Genomic DNA, 14442 nt, shown 5'->3' with positions numbered 1-14442 from the left:
ATAAGCATAATTAGATAAAGTGGGTAATTTTTCAGCAGAATATCAATATCTCAACTTATAGATAATTACAGGAATATCTTCAGTGTTGTATTTCCACCTCCATTCAGTGCTGATAGTATAACAATGAATAGCTTCATTAAATTTCTAACTTATGTTACGAATAATCTTATAGCTCCTTTTTGTGAATTTAATTTCTTAACTTTTCAGATTATTAAAAAAATATATTATAAATATTACTCAGTAATTTTTGTTTAGAATGATTTATTTTATCGATTTTGTTATATTTTATTTTTTACACAAAATTCAGTTATATAAAAAATGGTACCAATTAAGATCAAATCCAAATGTATATGGACCAAATTTCAAACAGATAACATGGTTATGTAGTAATTTTATTGAGTGAAAGGACATCTGAGGAATTTTTTGTCCAAAACTATAGAACATCTTAGTAATAAAATTTTACCTTTAATCTCACTATAGGTCACTGTGTCCATATTGTTGTGACAATATATGGCAGAACATTTTTTAATGGACAATAATGAGGGGAATTTTTTGGGGGATATTCTAAAATGGTTTAGTAGAACATTTTTATTTCTGAGTAATTTTATACTATTTAATAATTTTGAATTCAATATTAAAATTTTTAAAGTATTATTTATTGACGTAGCAGTCAATTGTAATTAGGGTAATATGTTTATCATTTTTCTATTATTCATCATTTTTACAAAATATACATTGTTTTACATAAAAAATTAACTACATAAATCATAAATTCAAATGCAAGCATACCTTTTCACTTCATATCCATATATTAAATTTCTGTCAAATCAAAGAAAAAGCAGTTCTTATTAGCTTACAGTGTCTAATATCAGCAGGAATCAAATTAACAATCTGACACATTGGAAGATACTTAATATTTAGCTCTGACATTTTTAATTAAAAATTATATTAACTATTTATATTGTGACAATTGTATTTTTTCTGGAGGCACAGTGTTTTTAATATTTATTATTTTATTTATTATCGATAATGCATGACTTTCAATTGATAATAATAATAGTAAGCTATAAATTAATAACTCATAATATTTAAGTTATGAGTACTAGTAATTAATTGGTAATTAAAGTTGGTTTCATGGAAATTATTTTTCCATCATGAAAATTATTTTATGTATGATCAATATTAATTTTTTTCAGATTTTGTTTATTTGACATTTTATCATTTCATATTATTCACATTTGATTTTAAAAATTCCATAACATTTCATGACATTACAGTTATTTTATTAATTAGATTATGTATTATTAATTTTATTTTCATGCAATAAAGGGATTTCACTGTGCAAAAAAAAAATTATTTCTTTATTAAGGAAAATATTTATGCAATTGTCTTTTCAATTGTTCAAGATCGATATCATTAGCTAAGAAGGAGAGGAAATGTCATTTTATCCTTTTTATTAAATACCAAAATTAACTGAAAACAAACAGCGCAAATTTTCAAACAAAAATAAACAAACTAAACTTCAGACCTTATAGTTCACTACAAGAAAAAAATAATGAGCCTGCGATGTAGCAGTGTTTACGTATACAATTATGTTTATTTTATTCTCATTGCAAAACAGTTTACTTGTATATGCTTATATTAGTTGTGGGTTTGTATGTTACTAAAAGTTAATTTATTGTTTTCATTATTAGCATGTATATTTATTTATGTGTTACAATTATTTTTTATTTTTATTTTAAGTTGTAGTTCTTCCTGTGAATTAATAAAAAAAGTATTTTAATGAATTAGTTGTATATATTTTTAACTACAACAGGTGATTCAAAAAGTACTTCACAAATTTAAAAGCATAGAAAAATTTATTGAGATAACTTACAGATTCAGTTGAGATCTCTTTTCATAGAAAAACACATCACCCAACATTTACTTTGGTTCGATATGGCTTCCATTTGTAGTACGACATACATCCCACCTGAAGACGATTTCATTCCAGACTGTAGCCAGCAAGTCAGGCCTCACCTCTGAGCCACAGTGATAATTCAAAGTGTTAGCTCAATAATATCACCTGGCAAATGAAACCCAACAAGAAAAAATCTAGCAAGGTCAAATCTGGGGAGCGAGGTTGCCATACAATTGAACCTTCATGACCAATCCCCCAACTTCGGAATCAAGTATGAAGAAAATCTTTAACTCCTAGGTGCTAGTGAGGTGGCACTCCATCTTGCTGATAGTAATAGTGTTCATCTTGGCCATCGTCATCATCCAACTGAGGAAATAAAAATTTTGAACCATGTCCAGATAAATGATACCATTTATGGTTTCTTCGTGGAAGAAGAATGGGTTCTACAATCGTTGTTTGCTTAGGGCACAAAAAATTAAGCTTAGGGCTATCATGAATGTGCTGCAAAGTTCTATGGGGTTTTCACTACTACATATTCGAAACTTATGGGTTCACCTTGACACTGATGTTGACTCATCTCAAAAAATTACATTGTCTAAAAATTTATCGTTGTCTGTAATTCTATCCATCATTTACACTTATTTACACAACTGCAGCCAAGCAGTTTTGTCATAATCTGTAATGTGTTGAACCACAGTTAGTTTGTATGGCGTCAAGTGTAATTGTTAATGTAACACGTGCCAAACAGAAGTTTGTGGAATGCAAGTCTAACGTGACACATGTCAAGTTGATTTCTTCGAACTGCATGCAAAGCTTTTTCTGAGTTGTTCTACAGCAGCTTCAGGAACATGTAAGCATCCTGGTGATTTTGTATGTTTAACAGAACAACCTGGCTTGACAAAAATTTGGTGCCAAGAGTAAATTGTATTCCTTTTGGCTCCGTACTGTACTCTATGTAAAATTTATGTTGAATTGCAGTTGCTGACTGCAAATCGTGAAACCAAAACACACAGTAAACATCTTCTTCATCAGTAAATGTATCCATTTTTAACAACACTTGTGACAGCGCTGATGGTTGAATTTGGTAATGAACTACAAGAGTCAAAACTTGATGTGTTTTGCTATGAAATGAGACCTCAACCAAATCTGTAAGTTATCTAAACTAATCTTTAAATGCTTTTAAAGTTTTGAAGTTCTTTTTCAGTCACCTGGTAATTTAAATTTTGAAACTTAGTGTTGTGTTATATGACTGAAAAAAACCTGCTGAGCATTTATCATCAATATCACTGTTGTATTACTCTTTTACTTAAATCAGTGCCTGTTAATTCTTCTTATTTCCTGTATAATAATTTATTTCTCCTTATATTGAGAAAAAGGCCATCTGTTGTAATTTTATGTTCTTCAATATTGTCCAGTTTCATCTTTTTCTGTTAAAAATTGTTTTTCTTTGTTATAATGTATGTAGTTCTTTTGGTAGTACTGATTTATATACTAACACCTATAATATATTAATTTAGCTTCAACAATACAGTTGTATTAAAATATGTATGTCAAAACTTATAAGGTTTTTTAAAATTTACAATTATGTAAATTTCATTCTTTGAAAAGTTTTATGTTCTTATAACTTTTTAACTGAGGAGAAAGACTGCTTTCTTTCAGTCGAACGAACACATGATGTTCGACTGCCCACCTCTTGGAGGGACCAGAACTCAGGCCACTCTGGAACTTAAGGTCAAGGAGAAAATTGGCTACTCACAAGTAGTGAGTCATTGTGATAAGAGCCATATTGTCAGACCGTGTGGGAGTTCCTTGATGCAGTTGCTTTGTTCAACCAACATCAGTAGTTTGCATCAGGGAAAGGGGCTCCTGCCACGCTGCTGTAGGAAGCTAACTGAGAGATATGGCTGGCTACCAGCCAGATTAAGGCATTAAAAGTGCTTTAATGGTGGACAGTTACTTGCTGGCATTTACGGCCTAGGCATGGCAGCAGATTGCTGTTAAAGAGATAAATTTAATTATTGATTAGTCATATATGTTTTAGTAGTTGATGGGGTGTGCCTACCCATTTTAGTGATATATAACAAGTGGGTGGTGGGACACACAAGCAAGTAGTGTATGGTACCATGCTTATTCCGCTCACACTTTTAGATTAGCTCTAGGAGCTAGTTAGTACACTGGTTGCTAAACTGTTTTGAGGCTCAGTAGCCATTTGTGGCACAGATATTCGGTCTTATGCTTTAGGGCAACCAAATGGGATGGTGGTGGAGAAATACCAAGCAAACGAACCAACCAGAAAAAGGAACACATTCTCAATTCCCTTGCAAGTATTTTTTGTATATATGTTAAAGCCGTACTCACAACCAGTACGTGTATACATTTTGATGAATTTTATTTTTATTTTGTAGAGGAAACTCCTCTAATGGTGATAATGCAGTAAATTTATTTCCAAATACTTAAATGGATGATTTTATCATTGAAAAATTACATTGTCTACAAAGACAATTTGAAGATGTTTTTGACTTCTCACGTTCATTAGTGGTCTCTTTTTGTTGCTTCCCTGCAATCTTTACTTTAATTTTCATCAAGATACATACAGTTTTTCATATTTTGATACTTGTGAAAGATTTTTTTAAATGTGTAACTTTTTTTACAGGTCTATTATAAATAAACTTAAAACTTTAAATAGAATTAAAAAGTTTATAGACTTTAAAAGATTGTAATGAAAAGTTATAACATTATGTTTTTTTTATTTTTTTTATATTTTGACTTTTTAAAGTTGGTACAAAATTAAAAGTTAGTAAGTTGTTTGGTCACTGTTTTTAATCATTACCCTGAATGATTTTACTAATTCTATTTTTAATTTATAGAAAAATTTCCTCTGGTGGTTCCACAGTAAATCTCTTCCTCTTAAATCAGATTTAAAACATTTTTAAATTACATATTATATAGCTGATACTACATATATGTGATATGTAGATAATGTTACATTACATAGATTGAAGAGAATTTTGTTTGTAACAGTTTTTTTTTTAGTCTAATGTCACTTTACCTACGTATATATTTTCACATAATTGTTAAAATGTGCATTTGTGTGCCATAAATGTAAAGAGTAAATATAAAAGTGATTTGAAAAATTGTCTTTACCTGTTCTATATGAATGTACATGTTTAAAAATAAATAATGATACATATTTCTATATTCTTAAATTGCATCAGCACATGTGGTAGTTAACCACTATGGATGTCTGCATTTTTTCTTGTTTTTATTAAGGACACATATTTCTCATCTGTTTATCCCTTAGAAATGATTTTTTTCTTCATCTTAGTAGAATTCTAAAAATAAAGTAAGAAATTTAAAATGCAATACGCTTGAAAAAAATATTTTTAAAAAATATACAAAGAAATTTTAAAAAATACTTTTTCAATTTCATCTTTTAATGTTATAATGGGAAATTAAGGTTTAATAAGTTTTTCTTTTTAATTTGGCACCCACTTTGAATTATAAAAATGTTAAGCAGACTTGAAAAAATTATTTTTTCCTTTATCTACTTTTTTAATTTTTATTTTATTTTAATTAAATTTTTTTTTTTTAGTACATTTTTTTTTACATTTTTGATCCAAATTTGTTGTAACAGAACTGATTTTTGTAAGTATATTTTAATTATGTAATCATTAAATAATTACATAAAACATTATTTATATATTAAAAACTGGTCAAATAATAAAATATTACATAAAAAGTGGGTTGAAGTAAAGAAAAATATAGTGTAATATACTAAGATATAAACTGGGTCAGTCCAAATATACTAACTACAGCTATTCATAAGCTGTCTTAAACACCTGATATGTTTAGCCACAATTTGTTTACAGTGTCTTAGTTACTAGTATTAAAATTAAACTAATTGTTCTGTTGGTGGGAGATATTCCACATATTCTCTTAACATTGTATATTAAATGAATCAGACAGAAGGAGAAGTATTTACTTCTGAATTATATTTTATATAAGAAAATGCTAAACCGGTTCAAATAAGATATTAGATTATCTTTTCATTTTTAAAGAACATTGTTTAATGATGAAGTGAATGGAAATAGTTGTAAAAGATTAAATCATTATAGAAATACAGTTATGTTTTCTAAAGAGAGCCGAACCCAATGCTAATTTTCTTCTTCCACAAACAGCCTTTACTTCAGGGAGCAGTGATTATTCTTGCAATGTTTTACAGGTTCAGTTAGCCACTCACACTTTACTTGTAGATAAACAAAGACTGTCAACCTATTCTGAGATGAACAGTTTCAGATAAATAACTGTTTTTCTATGTATTGCAAAAAAAATTTAATTATATCACAGGTAAAATATATAGCTAAATATCTTTTTTAAAGCTGCACATTTGTCTAAAAATAAACTCAGTTGAATAAAAAGTTTGAAAAATCAATAAAAAGGTTCATTTCAGAAAATTTGATGGTAAATAAACAAGTCATTTCATCAAGTTGAAAATCATAAACATTTTAATTGTTTTGGCACTCTTTTCTGTAGAAATAATTTAGTGAGCTATATTTTCTTTTTTGTGAATCCATCTTGAACAGTATTTCTCTAAAAATACTGAAATATAAAATTTCTTTCTCAGTTCCTTTGCATTTGATAGAAGTATCATCTAAATGATAGATTTTAAATTATTTTATTAGACATAATAGTGCAATATTTATAATTTATTTTCTTTACTAGTTGATATAGAAATTGTTGTGGTTATACATTTTATACTTGATTTTTATGTTTTTTTTCTTTTTATTTTAGTTTATTTCCTAGTAAAGAATTTTGTATTAAGCAAGGCTATGGAATGATTTAAATTCTTACGGTAAAACTTGTTAGAGATTTAGTTGTTGCTTCTTTGTCCATTACTTAATAAATATCTCATTTAATGAATGGTTGTGAAGGAACGAACAGTATGTATCATTCTCTGAATGTTATCCTTTCATCTAAATCTTGTATGTCTCTTGGCCTCTGTCTTGTTGCTGTGGAATATTATGCATACATAGGAAGTCTGCCCATTCTCATTCTGTACATAAGTGTCCAACCACTTAAGTCTTTCAATCTAGTCTTATGGAAGATTCATCCTTAGCAAGTTCTCTTATAGTTATTCCTCCATTAATTCTATTTTCTTCAATATAATCATTCTAAACAAGTGCATTTCTGACATCTGAATTTTTTTTATGAGAATAATGATGTCTAAGTAATATGTTTTGTTTAATTTTTCAAAGAGCACATAAGTTTATTAATACGAGAAATTAAAAGAAATAAATAAACATTTTTCATATAAACATAAAGAAACATATAAGAATATATGTTTCATAAACGTATGTGAGTATTATAACAAATACTTTCTAATCCTGTAAGATTTGCCATGAATTTTTTGCTAGAAAACTTCAGTTCTTGAACAAAATGTTGAATGAAGAAAGTCTTGAATAATTTATCTTGCTTTAATATTACACTAACTTCATTGCTTTGCTAGTTTTCAGTTCCTCAAAATCCAGCTGTATTTAAATACCCCTGAATCTTTCAATACAATATTCATCAACCAACTTCCAAAATAAATAAATAAAATCTACTGTTAGCATCATGAGATTATAACATCAATGAAAATATGAATAGGAATTATGGTATATATCATCTTCCAAATGTTCTCATTTCTGACATAAAAGTTCTGATACCACTTCTTTTTTTTACTTCTGTGTAATTCCTACAACCTACAACAAAGCTCCGAGTTGCCTGGTGAATTACTTGTGAGGTTATTACTAAAATTCTGAATTGTTAGTGGTCACTATAAATCTATCTTAAATTCATCCCTTGATTTAATAAATTTCTTAGGTAATTTTGTAACTTTCTTCATATTATTTTAATGTTATTAGATAGATGATCATTCACTGAATGTTCTCTCCTAATATCTCTCTCTAATATATATTTTTGTTTTCTAGCGAAGTTTGCTTATCTAAACATGACATTACTGATGTAATTTTTTCCTTGATTGGAAAAAGTTTTTCATGTGCAAAAAATATCAAATCAGATGTAAACCGAATGTTATTAAAGTGTAGTTGCAAGTGTAAACTGTAGTTGCATCAATATACTGCTTTTATATTATCGTGTAATTGACCAGTGACTAAATAAATAAAAACCTCATTTTTTCAGGTTTTAATTGCAAAATTGGTTAAATTGCCCTTTTTTTGTTGAATAAATTTTTGTTTGAACTACATTTCTTTTACAATGGGTAATTTTTATAGAAGGTTTTAAATACGCATATGTTATGAGATGAATGCTTACAGATAAAAATTCCAAGCTCTAGCTAGGAACTGAACACAGGTCAGCAACTTACCTAATAAATAAATTACAGAAACAGTTTATTTTATAATACTATAATATATGACTATTGTACTGCCGTTACAGTAGCTGTTCAGTCATTGACTAGAACTCAGATTTAAATTCTAGCAAAGATAGTTACTATGAATTTGATTTGAATGAATTTGTTATTGGTGTGCTCAGACCATTTGGATTTGGATTGGTTTTGCTATGTGCTTTTGTAGAAGTAAATATTCATTGATTTTTAACACTATGTGGACTGGAAAAAAGTCTAAAAATGGGTATACTGGGCATTTCACTACATCATTTGTTTAGAATGTATTTCCCCTTTCTAGAATAAGTAATAAAAATGATCAATTTATGTTTTTATAATCATCTATTTTTAAATAAAAACAGTTTTGAAAGAAAAAACTCTGTAAGATATTTCACTCTGATATCTATTAAACATTTTTCATTCTGACATATATTTGCACAATGCCACATATGTAGAAAGCTGTATTTTACATTTAAGAAACAAGGTAATTTTTATACGTTTATTTTTACTAAATTGGTTTTAAAAGAAGTTAGGAACTTCAACATTATTTAAATAATGCTTCAGCTTCAGGTAAGGATTTTTGTAAAACTACCAAACGTGAAATAGGGTTATCAGGTAGATCCACAATATTCCTTAAGTTTACTTAATCCTCCTTTAGATATTTTCAGTTCTTTTATATATTACACAGTTTGAGAAAGAGATGAGTCATCCCAGATTTCTGCATCTTAGTGAATATGAGATTGGCCAACTCTTAGTCTGAAGGTGAACAATTTTGCTACTCTGAGAGAAGTCAAATGAGTCTAATTCCTCTTAAAAGCCCACACAATTTTTTTTTTTACTAGTAACATTTTTTACCAAAGGACTTTCCATAGGCCACTATATTTTATTTTTAAATTTATTGAACTTTCCTAAGTATTACTGTTTATTTAGACCATCCCTACATACTTTTTAATTGTCTTGAGTATGATATATATAATTTATTAAATCCGTAATACTAGTGTAATAGATTTTTTTTAAAGAAATACCTATATAATAAAATATTTTATGAATGATTTATAATTTGAAGTACATTTATTCAAAGTGCTTTCTCAGAATATGATATTACTGCAGCTTAATATTTTACAGCAGATTTTGAATAATTATTTAATATTCAGGTCTATATTTTGCTTATCTGCATAAATCTTCATTCCATCTATTCAACACAAATATAACCACCACATATTGTGGTAATGTATATTACACAGAACAAATCAAGGATATTTATTCCATATTTTTCAGCTTAGATTTAATAAACTGAGGAATGAACATCTCTAGAATATTTCTAGCATCTCTTAATACATTCTTCCAAAGCAATTCTTTTCATTAGAGCATGTTAGATATCTTCAAACAATTTTCTAATAGGTACTAATTTTTATCAGTTTTTCCTTTTTGCATGAACAATAATATTATCAAATCTAATTACCCAAGAAGAAAAAAAAAATTATATTTTGTGACTTGATTCTAAACAAGTCTTAATTTTTCAAATTTTTCGGTCTTTCCCGATTCCAGTTCAATTTATTTGAGTAAAAATCATTAATAAAATATTTTTTGTGAAAGAAAATAAACTCCTTCAAAAAAACTAATCTTATAGTTTAAAAAAATATTTAATAAAAGGATCAGTAATAATGTTCAAATAGAATTGGCTTTGCATAAAAATGTGTTAATATTTTAATACATTTTATTTTAGAAAACTTATTTGTGTTATTAGAAGATAGAGTACACCATGAAAACGATTTGTAGATTAATAGAAGATAGAACTGCTTATGACAGAATACACCAGATATTTAAGAAACATTAGAGGTATGAATGGCCTCTTACCAGATTGTTGAACATGTTCAAAATGGCATCTAGACATAAAAATTACAGTCATCTTTGTCTGGGTGTCATTATAACATGTTTTTAAAGATTGGTGTAAGGTAAGAAAACTTACTGCAACAAAAAAATACAGTATTAATAACACTGTCTAAAGCATTGGAATGCAAGCATTCCTTTGTTAAGGAAGTATTTCAATTGATCAACACAAAATCATTGCTGCTTCCATCCTATATACAATTATACTAATGTCTCAAGGAGTTATGACTATTTGCCAGGTAGGTCCTCAGTCTGGAATGTATGCACGCGCGTGTGTGTATTTATTACAAAATCGTGAATATATGAATACAATATCAAAAGCAGTTTAAGTTATTTAGTAAAGATGATCATTACAGTTTGTTTATTTTTTTGTCACTGATTGATTATAGTTCATACAGAAACATGTACATAAAGATATCTTGGTAATAAAAAGTATCTGTATATACCATTAGATGAATTGTAAAATAATATTTATACTTCAGGTAAAACAGTTTTGTATATAAATCAGTAACTCAATATGGTTCTCCATTACAACTGTCTAAAAACATATGCTATTTATTAAGAAAGTCTAAATGTGTATAAAGTTCACAAAGCCTTTACTCATCATTATATTCCCGTAACACCTGAACTCAGAAACATATCGATTTTAAATTTTATCTTATTTTTCATGTAATGCCCTATAATGAGGGGTTTTCTAAAAATTAAAAACAAAATCCATGATATTAAACTTATTTTCATTAACAAACATCAAATTTTCAAAACTAACACAGTTTACTTCAAATTCAAATAAGAAATAACATGATAGACCTAATAGATTAATTTGAATTAACAATATCACTTTTATTAGAATTAAGAAAAATGGATGAATTTTATAATAAATTAATTAACAGCTAATTACAACCACAATTTTTTATGAAGAGAAATAAATTTTAAGTGAATGAAAAAAAGGTTTGAACTGAATTTAATAAGAAACTTCCTGGTAAAAGTGAAAAACATAACCATTCTGTAATACAGATTGGCATTGTAACAGAATGTATAAGATAATATAAATATTTTTTCTTTTCTGATATGGTATTTTGAGGTAATTTTGCAATATATTTCACCAGAATATTAATCTTACTTCTATGACAGTAATAGTGTTATAGCCTTTCATTCAGGAAAATCTGAAGTCAGACTAGTTAGATTTGACATTTTTTTGTTGCCAAATTTTTATTAAATATTCCCACATTCAATTTTAAGACTTATGCAGTGAATTATTATTATACAAAAGAAGCTTTAGATTGTGATTTTTGTTTTATTTGTTTATAGTTCTTGTTCCTTCTGTGGTTCATTTTCTTCTATATACAGGTATCATTTCCTATTCTAAACTTCAACAATCTCTCTATCTTTACCAAGAATGAAAATGGGTATTATACCAACTAGTTGCCATGCCTGTTTTAGAATCCTGTCCTCCGTTCTGTCAGAATATTGGTACCACTTCTCACTATATTAAAAAATATCAAAATTTGTAATATTGTACATGACCTTTTCTATCTTTTTCCTGTTTAGCAACCAGAAATTACTTCAGAGAATGAATTATTACTTCAGAGAATATCTACTTCAATTATTACTTCAGAGATTGAATGAGGATGATATGTATGAATGTAAATGAAGTATAGTCTAATGCAGTCTCAGTTTGACCATTCCTGATATGTGTGGTTAATTGAAACCCAACCACCAAAGAACACCAGTATCCACAATCTAGTATTCAAATCCAAATAAAAGTAAGCCTTTACTAGGACTTGAACGCTGGAACTCTCAACTTTCAAATCAGCTGATTTGGGAAGATGCGTTCACCACTAGACCAACCTGGTGGGTTATAATATTATAACCTACCTCTCTTGTACATCTTGGACCCAGTTCAGAAATTTTATTTTTGCTGCTTGTAACTTACTATAATACTTTTTCACACAATTTTGTTACCATATAAGAATTAATACCAGTGTTGACCAGCTAGTATCGTTATTAGCCAGCTGAGTTTTAGATCAGCTAATCTTTGGTTTGGTTTCCAGCAACATTGGGGAATTTCTTCTCTTATTATTTCATCTATCTAATCTTCTTTGTTAAAATATGTGTACTCTGAGGTTGAGGTTCTAATAATGTCTGAGATTGCCATAATAAAATTTTTAAAAATCATCTTAATGAAATAGAAACTGGTTTCTGGAATTCTGTTCTGAGATATTATTTCTGATAAGTACTTTCATTATGAATGAATCTTTCTCTTTAAAAACATAATTTGTGTTTACTACAGGCTAGATGTAGTATTACTACTGGGTTGGTCTAGTGGTTAACGCGTCTTCCCAAATCAGCTGATTTGGAAAGTCGAGAGTTACAGCGTTCAAGTCCTAGTAAAGCCAGTTATTTTTACATGGATTTGAATACTAGATCGTGGATACCGGTGTTCTTTGGTGGTTGGGTTTCAATTAACCACACATCTCAGGAATGGTCGAACTGAGAATGTACAAGACTACACTTCATTTACACTCATACATATCCTCATTCATCCTCTGAAGAATTATCTAAACGGTAGTTACCGGAGGCTAAACAGGAAAAAGAAAGATGTAGTATTACTAAATGCTACAACAAAACTCAATGAGATTATTGTGTAACTGGCTAGCAGAGCTGGTACTAAAAGCTCTCTTCACTTTTTCGATGTTAATTGTGTTATTTGCAAAATTTTAACAGTTACTAGAAACAGTTGTTTGATTTCATATAATTAACTACTTATTGTTTCCAGCATCATACATTGTCAATATAATTATTAAAAATTAGGCAAGATAACATATCTTATTGTTTACTTAAATTTGTTAAAATTACAAAATCTACATCAATAATAACTTTTAACTTTTTAACTTTTAACTTTTTAACTTTTAACTTTTTTTAACTTTTAACTTTTTAACTTCAAATATACTTTTATTGCTAGGATCTAAACTTTTAGGAACTGCAATTAACCATCCTTCTAGTATGTATTCCATAATAATATTACTGTCAATTACATTGGAGGCTTTTAGAAGATATACAGATACTTGATGGGTTTCCAGATTAAATTAATTGTGTTTCCCAATTATTTGTTTTTTTTTGTTTTTTTTTAATTATAAAAAGCTTATACCTTCAGCACCTTAATAATTATGCTTCCATTAAATTTTTTTCAAACATATGAAACAGTTTTTTCATTTTTAAATTTAATTCACATTTTGGCATGCTGATCTATAAAAAAACAAAGGTAAAGTTACTATTTTGACTTTCCTAAAGTGTATAATACTTCAACTTTAAGTCCTTTTATGAAATGTACATATTATTTGTTATTTAAAATATTGGTAGTTTAAGCAATTTTTTTTCTTTTATTTTTATCTTCATGTTTCTCTGTTATTATTTGATCTTTGTATCTCTTTGAACTGCAAGATTCATATTGTTTTATTTTTTTATCTTTTATATGATGTTGACTACTGCAGTTACTAAACATTAAGTATCAATAGCATACAGGGTAACTACAGCCAATGTTATTTAATTTTAGTGATTTATACAAATTGTTTTAATATTTTTAGTCATTGACATTATGCTTTATTTCACATCCTTCAGTTTTTCTGGATTATTCAATAAGATTTGTGGAGTTGTGGTAATTATCAAGTTGTAGGGAATGTAATTTTCTATCTTATTCATGAATCTTTTAATATTGTTCATAGAGTCTTATTATAATTATTAAAATTAAATTTTCTTTGGAACCTGTCATAATTTTGATTAAGTAGTAATAGATGATTTGTTCTTTACTTCAAAATAAATTAATATTTTAACCTCTTCTAAATATGCCAATTACAAATAAAAAAAATTTTTACTAATAAAATTTATTTGTTAAGTACTATACAATATTACTATTAGTTTTCCTATAAGGTATAGTTAGTTTTTTAGACTCGGATCACTCAATATAATCATAAATAAAAAAAAATAATAAATTTGTCTCCATCTTTTAATTATTATTATCAATTTTCTTTTTATTCTCACTTAATAACACATGCATCAGGATAACTCAGAGGTTAAACATTTATCTTTACGTATTGAAGATCAGCAGATCAAAGAATGTAAGCATTCCAATTAAATTTCAATATTATTAATTATTAAATTTTGTTTTCCTTCACCTTTTGCTGTAATTTCTAATCAACAACCAATTATGGTTAATTGAACTTAAGAAATAGCACAGAAATATATTTGTAGAACAAATAGCACTTTATGAACA

The 14442-nt window shown here is 27.7% G+C and overlaps 1 protein-coding gene across 1 annotated transcript in view; it reads left to right on the top strand.

The window, feature by feature from the left end:
• The window catches only part of LOC142330879 (protein still life, isoform SIF type 1-like), an 84575-nt gene that overhangs the window by 43466 nt on the left and 26667 nt on the right, over positions 1–14442 (top strand). The gene's annotated exons all lie outside the window — the stretch shown is intronic.

This window comes from Lycorma delicatula, chromosome 10, assembly GCF_047948215.1.
Source record: "Lycorma delicatula isolate Av1 chromosome 10, ASM4794821v1, whole genome shotgun sequence".
Classification (NCBI taxonomy): domain Eukaryota; kingdom Metazoa; phylum Arthropoda; class Insecta; order Hemiptera; family Fulgoridae; genus Lycorma; species Lycorma delicatula.
Note: the sequence above shows the minus strand (reverse complement) of the source record. Positions and strands in the feature narration are given on the sequence as shown.